This window comes from Nomascus leucogenys, chromosome 12 (assembly GCF_006542625.1).
Source record: "Nomascus leucogenys isolate Asia chromosome 12, Asia_NLE_v1, whole genome shotgun sequence".
NCBI lineage: Eukaryota > Metazoa > Chordata > Mammalia > Primates > Hylobatidae > Nomascus > Nomascus leucogenys.
Window position 1 is genome coordinate 36,932,463 of NC_044392.1, and position 12,467 is coordinate 36,944,929.

Sequence of the window (12,467 nt, forward strand, 5' to 3'; positions counted from 1 at the left end):
ATTCTCCTGCCTCAGCCTCTCCGAGTAGCTGGGACTGCAGGCACCCGCCACCACGCCCGGCTAATTTTTTTGTATTTTTAGTAGAGACGGGGTTTCACCGTGGTCTCGATCTCCTGACCTCGTGATCCGCCCGCCTCGGCCTCCCAAAGTGCTGGGATTACAAGCGTGAGCCACCACGCCCGGCCTCTGATAAACGTTTAGGAATTGTTTTGCCTGATTTGCCCAAGACCACCTCTTAGCTCAGGGTCTGCATTTTGTAAACGAAGGGTGGCAGGCTCTCTTAGAAGAACTGTCTAGGGTCCTAAGATGAGCAGAATTTGACACGCACCTCCTAATATAGACTGCTCCAAAGATGCTGTTTAATACATAATAATAAAATTTCATTTGCTGTTTACTTTTTTCTGTACAGTTGGATATAGACTAGATAGGTAATGCACTAGTAGGAAACAAAAGTGGATCCACCAATAAATTCAAAGAAACAGAAATTTTACTGTGATTCCTGTAGAATTAACTTGTAAAGACAAGGAAAATCCCCCACGGCTTTCATCTAATGTATGAAATGAAAACCAGAAAGCAGCTGGCCAGCCTTTTTTAACCATATATTAGAAGCATGATGCCAAAAGTAAACGCTCCACGTAGAAACTAGGGACGTCATCAACATTTAGGAGATTAGAGAAAGGGCTTGGCTGCTGACCTCAGAGAGCTTATAGTCTATTTACAAAAGAAAGAATTGTGAAGGGAATGCCAAAGTTAAAGTTAAACTGAACCCAAAGAATATACAAGCAATAAATATGTAAGTGAGTCAAGCTGCTCGCAATGGTTATCAGAGATTCCCAGCTATATCCTACATAAGAGTCTTCAGACCACAGTGATTTTGTGCAAGGGCTTTGTAGCCATGAGTTTAAACCCCAACCATGCCACTTACTGGTTACATAATTTTGGACATGAATTTAGCCTCTCAAACTTCATCTATAAAATATATGTAATAACTTTGCTTCTTCATCGGCTATTTGTAAGAATCTAATTAGATTAATACATATAAAATAATTCAGTAGTATGCCCAGCACGCCATAAGTATCTAAAAGTTTGTAACTTAAAAAAATAAATAAATGAAGCCAAGGTCTTAGCTCATGGACCATTGGAAACAAACAGTGCTGCACACTGACATGGTAACAGATAACTTGCTTTGGCACATGGTGGGAGGTCACATTCTGGAACTTAAAAATGTTGCCCTATCTGCAGTCTGCCACATGTCTGGTTCTCGTGTGGACTGGCTAGAAAGTGAGCCAAAGAGAATTAAGAAAACCAACCCCTTCACCAAAAACCGAGTTTTCCCATCTTCTTCTAGAATATATACCCCGAACTTTGCCCTTTCTTTTTACTAGGTGGAGCCTCCATTCTATCTTCCACCACGACACCACGTCAGCATTGCTCTCTTTCCTATACTAAATCTGGACAGTAAATGGCATCACCCTGTCACGGGGGTACAGAAAGCGTCTGCAACGCCCCATTTAACTGCTCTGTGCTCCTATCTTCGGGCTTCATTAGCATATTTCAGCAGTGCCTTGATGGATGAAGATGGATGGGGCAACATCATCCTTGGTGAAATCACTGTTTCATCAAGGTTAAACCAGCCTCAAGCTTCGCCACCTCCCTTTGTTTGGCTAGGTTTCTAATAACAAAATTAATGGCAGAATTAATGCCCAGGAGGCTCCCAGTGAAATATACTGATGCCCTCAGAATGAAGCTTTATCCTGGACCTCCCAGTTTATAATCCATCAATCAGTTGCTTCTATACTTTATCTTAAAATAAAACATCACCTCCATCACAGCAGATGCCGGCTTCTCTATCCTTTCATCTGAAACAACTGGGCTGGGTAAAAGAATAAAAAGTGGCTCGTTACCTTAGAATGATCACAGTGTCACCAGTCCAAGCAGAGGGCAGAGACTGCGTATGTCCAGTCTCCAGAACTAGACAATGGGCTCCTTGAAGGCAGATAGTTTTTGTTCTATTTCCTTCTAATATCTCATTTTCTATTTTCTGTGAGGCAAAGAGCACATGTTCACTAAGTCCTTGTTGATATTAAAGGAACTGTATTCACCATGATAAAAAACACCTAATCAAATAAATAAATTCATACTGAATACTTACCATCTACCAAAGATTTCACGGGGCCAGGTTACAGTACTATCCTAGGCCTCAGGACCTTAGGAACTACCCTGACAAGTTTCAACATGACTCCTGAAGGATATGGTCTCCTAATCAACCACTGAGACATAGTTGGATGCTTCTCCATATGAAAATGGAGAGATGCCTTGAATGTCCTGGTCTGAGACCAAAAGGAGAAATCACGTTGGTGAGAGTGGTCAAATATCTGGGGCCATACCTAGGTTCTATTTTTAGTTCCATTTCCTATTCATAGTTGCATCCCCTTGGCAAGACACTTCTACTTGCTGGGACTCGGTCTCTACCAAATAGAGTAAGCCTGCACTTGGTTCTGTCCATTCTGAAACGGGGTCACAACCAACTCTGCAGGTGTACCTTCTTAGAGCTGGCGATGGAAATGTGGAAATGCACAGAGTCCCCTGAAAAATAGGCACAATGGAAATAAACAGTACCAGAGATGGGGCTTATCCTATGAAAATAGAACACTGCTAACCTGGACATTCACATAATTCATTTTAACAAAATGAAGGAGAAAGAAAAACAAAACACAACAAAAGAGCCACCAAAAAGCAGTGCATGTCATATAATTAATCAAGACAATTTACCTCACCGGACCTCAGTTTTCCAGGATCTACTACTGAGGATCAAAAGCTTAAAATTTTATCAAGTGTTCTAACTTCCTTAAAGGAAGGGTGTTAGCTGAATACCAAAAATCATCCTGAGCATGCAAAACCCAACCCAATTTGTGATATCTGTCATGGGAAGGATGCAAATCCAGACGTTCACGCCATTTGGAGGGAGTAGATACCATAAAATCCTTTCTCGCCATATTCTCTGACTTAGAATAAAATCTGGAATTCTTAAAATTCAAAAGAAGAGTAAGTATCGGAAAAAAGACACGTTAGCCTTGAAGTTACCCCTCAGGCCTGCTACCCTTGTGTCTTCTTCATTAAGTGCCTCCGTAGTGAATAGCTGAGGGAAGGCCACTGAGTCAGGCTAGACCTGAAGCTACACCATAAGCTGCCTTTGGTGGCAACCAAGGCCTCTGTCCCGAGTCACAGAGAGGAAACCCCATCAAACTATGGCACGCAAAGACGAGTCATTTCAGCCCTAGCTAAGGGGGAGGGCAGCTGAGAAAGCATGTCCGAGGCAGGAAAATGGCCTGGTGGCTTTACTAGTCCAGATTAGGTCACTGGATGGCCTCCAGGTCCAAGCTAGTTTCCTAGGTGCCATAGTGGGAACTGCTGGGCCCCTAATGACAGAGACATGGATGAATGGACCCCACTCCCATTTCTCTTCTTCTCTCCCCTTCTCTTCTCTCTCCTTCCTTCCTGCCCCCAATGGCCAAGGACAACACAAAAATCAGTATCACAAGTCTGCTGTGGCACATGGCCATGGAATGTGACCGTCAGAGACAGCTCAGAGAGAACACAACTGGAAGAACAGGTGGTGTGGAATTTTAGAACCACTGCCTTAAGCATTCTGCTCAAAGTCCCAGAATGGTTGCTCTGATGGGAGCTATTCGAGAGATCATCCCTCCCTGCAAAGAGAATAAGAAATAGGTGAGGATGATAGTATCCTGGAGAAGCTGTAACTTTGACAGCTTGAAGGGTCTTAAGCAACCAAGTCCTCCTCTGAGAGAGAGGTCAAGCTATTAACATCTGGTTTGCCCAGAATACTGTGCCTGTGTTTGCTTTAAGACACAAGGAACCGGCCAGTGCAGTGGCTCATGCCTGTAATCCTAGCACTTTGGGAGGCCGTGGCAATTTGCTCAGGCAGTTCAGGTGGATTGCCTGAGCTCAGGAGTTGGAGACCAGCCTGGGCAACATGGTGAAACCCCGTCTCCACTAAAACACAAAAAAATCAGACGGGCATGGTGGCGGGCGTCTGTAATCCCAGCTACTCAGGAGGCTGAGGCATGAGAATTGCTTGACCCTGGGAGGCAGAGGTTGCAGTGAGCTGAGATCGTGCCACTGCACTCCAGCCTGGGCGATAGATCAAAACTCCGTTAAAAAAAAAAAAATAAAAAAACACCAAAAAACGAGGAACCACTGAAAATAACTATAAACTGTCCTTTGTGCTAGTGTCATCACATCGTTTCCCAGTATGTATGTTACACAAGGAGCAATCTGCTGAGTGAAGCACTTATACAGTAGTCCAGATAAGTAATTCCAAACCCCTGACCTACCTTGTTCTGAGAAATAGGTCATTGTTTTCATCATTCTAGCTGGGGAAACTGAGGAACAAGAGCTCTTAGCAGGACTTGGATGAGAGGCCAGTTTAGAACCCAAGGCCTTCCCCCATTTGGATCCCTTAGCTACTCTCTATACTAGCAGACATACAAATGTAAACAGAGCAGAAAAGACGCAAGGGCCGTCTTCCAACCCTACTGACCCACCTAGCACATCCAGACCTCCAGGAGCCACGCTGCGATCTGTTTGGGGAACATTCACTGATGTCACAATTTTGAAGTCTAAAATTCAAGTTTTGTCAATACCTAGAAGGCTCGGACTCCTTGGTGGCTTTCTACCTACTCCAGCCCCTCTGGCTTTGGCAGGGGCTTCATCTATACCGTCAGGCCATAGGATTTTTTTTTTTTTTTTAAATATAGAACACAGCTGGGTACAGTGCCTTGTATCTGTAATCTCAACATTTTGAGAGGCAAGGTAGGAGGATCACTTGAGCCCAGGAATTTGAGACTAGCCTAGGCAACATAGTAAGACCCCATCTCTACAAAAAATAGAAAAAATTAGCTGGGCATGGTGGTGCATGCCCATAGTCCCAGCTAATAGGGAGGCTGAGGTGGGAGGATCGCTTAAGCCCAGGAAGTCAAGGCTGCAGAGAGCCATGGTCATGCCACTGCACTCCAGCCTGAGTGACAGAGCAAGACCCTGTCTCAATAAGTAAATAAATAAGGAACACTTCACCACTTCGCATGTCATCCTTGCCTAGGGGCCATGCCAATCTTCTCTGTATCATTGCAACTTTAGTATATGTGCTGCCAAAATGAGCACAGGCCATAGGATTTGGATCTCGTCTTGGAACTAATGGTCTCTAGGGTTCCAAACAAATCATCCCACTGCTCTGTACTACTGTCTCATCATACATAAGATGGGAGCAAACCATCCTAACTGATTCTGTATGGATTAAGAAACCACTAAAATCAATTAATACCATCCAGGCACCCAGCATCAAAAGGAGAGAGATCTCTCATCTTTTCTAATCTAAACAGAGGGAAATAAAGGCTCTTCATTTAGGAGGCTAAGAAGGAAGACAAAAACCAAGACACTGAAGTTTGGAATAAACAGGGTAGCTGCAATGCTCACCTTCTTTTCCCAACTTCCTACTCTTTAATCACGGAAAGGAGGTGAACAGCAACGATCACTTTATACTTGCTGCATGCCAAATGGAACTAGCACCTCTTTTAACCTTTCAGCCCACTCTGTAAAACAGATATTACTATCCCTTACAGACAAGAGCGGTAAGGTTCAGATGAACAAGCAGCTTGCATAAAGCCACACCGCTAGTAGGTAGAAGAGATAAGGATTGAACTAAGGCCTTCTGATGCCAAGCCTGTACTCTGGCTACTATTCAATTCCTGTAGAGAAAAAACGGGCAGGCAGTACCTACTCATCCCAGGAGGGGTAGGGGGAGTCTGCACACTCCCTTTTTCTTGCTGCCAAATAATATCTTCCTTAAGCATTCCGTTCCAAACGCTTCCAATGTTCCATGCACACAACTGCCAAGAACAGTAAAGGCCGCACTCTGACCCTGGAAGTCTTTGCCAAGCAAGCCCCTTTTAGAATCTGTAGTGAGCAGGTGACCTCATTGAAGAGTGCCATGTGTGAGGGTGACGGTCAGAGCTGGGAGAAAGGGCAAACCAGCAGGGATTGCCTGCCTTTATCACTCCTGACTGCTTTGTTCCTCCGGCCTCAAAGAACAACCACTAGTCACGCTCTGCTCCACTTGTCGTTTTCACCCATGGTGTGAGTGTGTGTGAGTGTAGGTGTGTGTCTTTATCAGAAAACCAGTGGCTTTATATTCACACATGCAGATAAAGCCTTGGGCTCAGTAGAGGCAGCACCCAGAGGGGTCTAGCACTTTTCAAAGATTCCTCTTCCGGCTTACGAGTCAACATGCCAGTGCACAATATCTTCAAAGGGGAAACTGAGGAATGCTATGTAAGAATCCCTGCTCAGCCCTAGGCAGCTTGGAAACGAATCACTTTAAAACATGCACTTGTGTATTTTTCCGCCCTGGTTCGTAATATTTTCCTACCTCTCACTATGGCTAGGGCAGAGAGTGACCCATAGAAGCCATCTGTATTTTCCAGCAGACCAAACAGGAAGAGGCGCAGAAATCTGCGCAAGTGACCACGCTGCCGCTGTTGCTAGGCAGCACGATTATGTCCATTCTCCGCTGCTTGGCAACCAGCCTTTCTCATCACATACACACACAGCCATAGCAGCAGTACGAGTGCCCTTAACTGCTGCCTTACAGCTTTCAAAGAAAAGGGCTGAATTTCAAAGGAACTTACAAACATTAATAGACCCCCTCAATATTCCACCGATATTGAGATGGCCCCCAGAGCACGATGGCTCTATTTAATCAGAAAGTATCCCTTTGGTGATACTTGAGTTTGCACCTGATGGTTGCACAAATCTTCTCCTGAGTGCAGTGACATGACAGAGAGATGAGTAAAGAGCTTGAGTCAGCAAACTTGAACTTTTGGAGAAGAAAGCCTGTTCTGTCTGCCCCCATAACTCTGAAGAATCCACTTGTGAAATAATCTGCTCCCCAGGATCCACCATCTAGTGAACTAGGACAAAATAAAGGCCAAATACCTTGAATGGTGATGTTTCTTTCTGTGGTCCCCAACCAAATGTCAGTGGAATTTGGCAGCCCTCTCCTCACTGAGGGTAAACTTGTCCTACAGTCATCCTAACCTCATTGGTCACAATCTGTCACTCCTCAGCAGCAGGGCCAAAGTCATCAACTTATTGTGCAAATCAAATAGCTGCCTACTGAATAACAGGACTCCCTCACCCTACCTCCTGCCTTTGGTCGATAAAAAACAGATGCCCAAAATCCCACAGGAAGTTAGCATCCCAGTAGGCACTTGAACTCAGGAACCCCTGGCTTATAATCGACGGCCTCAGCCACCATCCAACCAGCCCCACTGCTTTCACGCTAGACCCACATAAGAATCAGGTTAACCCATTTTTTCTTTCAGTTTTACTTTGGTCCAACTTTTTAATATGTTAACTTTTCAAATGACCCCTTTAGGAGGCACTATATAGAGTTCGGCTCTGCCTATCAGGGAAAGCAGTCTGTTAATACTATCAAGGGCATATGCATTTTCTTCTAAATCTTTCCATAAGATTTTAGAAAATTCTCCAAGCATCGTTCCGATTATAGTCTGAATTCAGTGAGATCATCCAAAGCGATAACCTCATTGGTATTTCATTTTCTTCTCAGCCCCAGCTGGAGAATTTTTCCCCTCATTAAAATTAACGAGGTCAGTTTCCCAAGCTGAGGATACTGAGCACTCCTGTTGGTGTTGTCTCTTAAATTGAGCTACATTTCTATAAGTGTAAAGTTATACTAAGCGTCATTTACTTTATTGCTGTGTAATAAGAAACCAAAATGGAAGTCCTAAGCCATCCTCCTACCATATCCTACACTTCAGTGGCCACACATAAACACACACAAACCACACATCCCCAACTCAGCCCACGGTTTCTCCCCATTCTGGCCATGAAAGAAACCCCACCACAGTTTAGAATCAGCAGCTTGGTGGAAAATATAAAAAAAACTCAGGCCTTCTAAGTGGCCAAGGGCTCCAGTGTTACAGTCAAGTTGAGAAGAAAGTTGTGGTCTCCCTGGGCATTTGTCAAAGCCATGATGAGAAGACGAGAAGACTTCTGTCTCTTTCTCAAGCTCTTCTCTGCAGCCAGCAACAAGGTGACTAGGTGTCCAAAGTTCAGTGTGACCTTAGTACTCCTAAAACACCCCAACCCCACTAAAAATCAAGAGGAAATACTATGTCAGCAAGTAGAAACTGTGCTTCACATTCCAACTCTGGTGAAAGGGAAAAAGAGAAAAGGATAAAAATAAAAAGCCAATTTCATAAATGAGGTGGAAAGCCACTCTACAAGGCAACTAAAAATATACACTTCCCACATGCAACAAACAAGCTGGGCTCATGCACCTTGTTCCAAGCTGAAATAAGATGCCTTCAAGATGGTCATGTAGAAACGAAAATAGCCTTGTTCAGACTCACTCTTTCAGTCATCCTTTCAACATCCTTCTCCTTGGTTAACCCAAGAAACTGTGTTCCTCCCCGCTTCCATCTCTGTAGACCTGAGTTTCAATATAAATAAAATCTAACTGTAACTGAGATCAAAAGGAGAAAAAAAGAGAGAGAGAGAGCGAGAAAGATGCTGGGGGCTAGAACTAAAGCCTGGGAGGGGGTGCCCACTGACTCGAGGCCACCAGATTTGTCAAGGCCCATTTACCCAGACCAGGCAGGGACTGGGGAGCTTGCAACGCCCATTGTTGGCTGATCAAAGTCCAATCAGAAAGTAAAGGAGGAAACCAGCCAGCCTCATGTGATCCAGCACAGGAAGCCAAGTCTAAAGAAAATGAGCTGTGCTTGTGAATAAGGTACACCAAGACATCTTTACTGAGCTTGCCACACAGAGAGAGAGAATAAGCCAGAGAGAAGGGAGTCTATTTGAAGCTGCATCCTAACGAACCTTAATAAGTTAATGCAGAAATCCTCCCAAGGAGTCTGGCTATAGGAGACACCGGTCTCTACGGAATTAAAATCTGTTATGTTGCAATAAAATAGATGTAAATTAAAACAGAAAATCTATCATGCCTCTAATGTACCCTGATAGCTGAGTATGTGGATCCGTCCGAGGAGAGGCACAGGAGGAAGGGTGATATATGGCGAGGCTGGATGGAGGGTGAAAAGCGTGGCGAGACGAGCGGGAGAATGGCGCAGCCCGCGCGCGCCTCAGACCCAAGGGCAAGAGACGAATAAATGTTGATTAGTGTTGATTTTGTCCGACAAACGCCTGTCGAGTGACAGTTGGGCTAAGCTGCACTGAAAGAGAACCATTAATCTTGGTCTGGTTTAAGTAGAGTATATTAATTTGTGTCATTTTTACTAAGTCGCACTGAGAAAGGCCTCTTACTGCTTTGCATTTGACTGCTTTGGTGGTTTAGCCTGGTTCCCCTCCCTCCCCCCTCACCCCCCACTTTTTAAAACAGATACCATGGTGGCAGCGGTGGCAGCAGCAAATTCAAATGACACAGCAGGGGAGCAGGGGACTGAGAGCTCCTCTCTTGGATTAAGAAAATAAACTCCCAGGGTGTTGGCATAGCAACAGCATTTCAGATGAACTGCTATATATTCAGTGATTAATAAATTAACATTTTTTACAGTTGTTCCTCCTTTTCTCCCCACCCCCACCCTCACAATAAACCCCTTCCCCCACACACACTTCAACCTTCTCTAAGCTGTATCACTTGCCTCTTATAAGAATAAGGAAAGAAGGCGCAGAATATTCACAGCCTTAGAGTTAACTCCTGCCCACAATTGCCATCTCTACAGGCAGGAAACATGGCCCCTTGTCACCTATGACGCTAAGAATAGGCTCCAAGATCAATGGGCAGGTCTACATAGAACCACGTGCACATGGTTGGTGAAACCTGGCATTCTCCAAGAGGCCCCACTCTCAAAATTTGGGGTTTTTCCAGGTCCTGATAGGCTAGGAAATAACTGGGAGTAATCATTTCTCCCAAAGAAATTATTTCCCTACAACAAAGACCCCAAACCATGTCCGAGGGAGGCCTGACCTTGCCCAGTTATGCTAGGTAAAAAGAAAGTCTGTGTCTATCAGATGGTGTTGGTGTATTAATGGGAAGCCGATACTTCTTTTTTGAGCTTACAATCCTCCATCAGACAGTTCAATTAATTTTGGCAATTCATATTCCAGAAATGAAATCCAACAAGCACTGTGGGAGGGACTAAAGAAGAAAGTGATTTTAAGCACTGCCATAGTAGTCAGGCCCAGTCAGTTTCAACAGTACCCCAAGCTCAAAAAGCACTCTCTTTTCAAAGCGTTCATGACATAATAAATGCTTTAGGAGATAAGGACCAGGGAAATGATAAGTTTTGTTTTCCATAGCTCTTACCTGTATCAGTGTTTTATTATAACCACCTTTTAGTCCTAGATAAGTGTCAGCTGGTGTGGGGCCAGGCCGGGCAGTGCAGAAGGTCAACAGCACTAATCTCGACCTTCGAAACTCACCTGGCCACATCCCTCAAGAAGGGATTCTGGCCAAATCTCGCAGAAACCCCACAATTATAGGCTTCAGGACAGGCTATATTCAGTGAGCAATGCCGGAGCTACCTCCAAACAAGAAGAAGGAAAAGCCTTACACTGTGCAGGTCCAGAAGACAAAGCTGGCACTGAAAACTGAGCATTACAGGTGGTGGGGAGCTGGCTCACAAGGAAGAAACTGCTCATCCACGGCTGTGCCACAGCAGAGCTGGATAACGCCACCCGGGACTGTTACAACAGAGCTCCTTCCTCAACTGAGTGGAAGATTAAATTACACAACCTTTTAGGTAGCTCAAGGCCACTGCTGGAGAGTGAAGAAAATAATAATAACAATAATAACATACTGTGAGGCTTAACATGCACCAGGCACTATTTTAATTGCTTTCTGTGTATTAACTCCAAGGCAGATATCTATGAAGTAGATACTACTATTATCCTTCCTATTACATAGATTAGGAAACTGAAGCAAAGAAAGGTTAAATAATGTGTCCAAAACAACCAGCATGTAAATGACGGAGCTGGGATTCAAACCCTGGCAGTCACAGTCTAGAATCCATGCTCTTAACCACTACATTATACTTTTCCTTGTATAATACATGAAATCTGCAGGGAAAGGCTCAGGTAATTCAGTATTCATGATGACGTACACCATTCAAATTCTACCAGATCCAAGAAACAGTCCATACTGAGACCCCAAATAATAACAAAATAGACCTGGCAGTGAAAATACTAGTAATAGAAAATGACCCAACTATTAATAGTCTAAAGACAGAGAGGGGCTGCGTGCTGTGGCTCACGCCTGTAATGCTAGCACTTTGGAAGGCCAAGGTGGGTGGATCACCTGAGGTCAGGAGTTCGAGACCAGCCTGGCCAACATGGTGAAACCCCATCTCTACTAAAAATAAGAAAATTAGCCGGGCATGGTGACACACACCTGTATCCCAGCTACTCGGGAGGCTGAGGCAGGAGAATTGCTTGAACCCAGGAGGCAGAGACTGAAGTGAGCCAAGATTGTGCCACTGCACTCCAGCTTGGACAACAGAGCAAAAGTCCATCTCAAAAAAAAGAGAGAGAGGAGAGATGGTTGTGAAGAAAAGAAGTCAGCAACATCATCCATTTGAGGACATTCTACATTGAGGATGTTATGGTGGACTTAACAGGCAAACCACTTTTGAGTCTTAGCTATGCCATTGACTAATTGTATAACCTTAAGCAAACTGATACCACTCTAGGTTTTCTTATCTATAAAACAGGATTGGGGATTTCCAAAGTCTCTTCCAGGTCTTAACTCTGCATGAACCCTAGGAACTAGGCACCATAAAATCCATTTCCCACTTTTTAGATTACTTCCAGAGTCACTTTAATTATATCCTTTTGTGCCTCCATGTTTACTGCTCAACCACCATCAGACTTGTGGAGAGCACCAATGAGTTCCTGGTAATAATATCCTCTAGACCATAAATACCACATGTCCAATGTGTCCATACCACTGATTCTTCCTGGTGTATTAATCATTATAAAAGCCTAGATATAAGTGTGCTGGGGAGGTGATATAAAGCCACCAATTGAGAAAAAACCCCAAACACAGAGTTTGCACAGTGTTGAGTCCACGGTGGGCATTCTGCATGTTCTACACTAAGAGTACATCTGTAATTCCTGAAATTATTCATGGATTATGAAACTATACACTCAAGGTCATTGATGTTGGCTTTTCATCCTACTCCTGTGTCCAGCAGGAGAAAGGCTGTGCTGTGAATCTAAGGACAGGTGTGCCAGCTCTTGCTTCTCTACACTCAGAGCCCAACTTCCCCCTCACCCTCCCCTGAAATCAAAATATCTGCGACTTTAATTCCTTGGGAAAATGGGCAGCACCATAAGAAGAAACTGCATAATAAAGATGAAAGGGGCGAGGGTAGCAGGGGCACTAAATGATACTTCCTGCTTTG

General features: G+C 44.3%; 1 protein-coding gene and 1 non-coding gene across 3 annotated transcripts in view; both read right to left on the minus strand.

The window, feature by feature from the left end:
* Nucleotides 1-12,467, minus strand: part of PBX1 (PBX homeobox 1) — a 293,861-nt gene that overhangs the window by 208,070 nt on the left and 73,324 nt on the right. The window lies entirely within an intron of this gene.
* LOC115837706 lies at nucleotides 5,075-5,181 on the minus strand. The gene has a single exon (XR_004032766.1). It is a non-coding gene; the product is annotated as a U6 spliceosomal RNA (small nuclear RNA).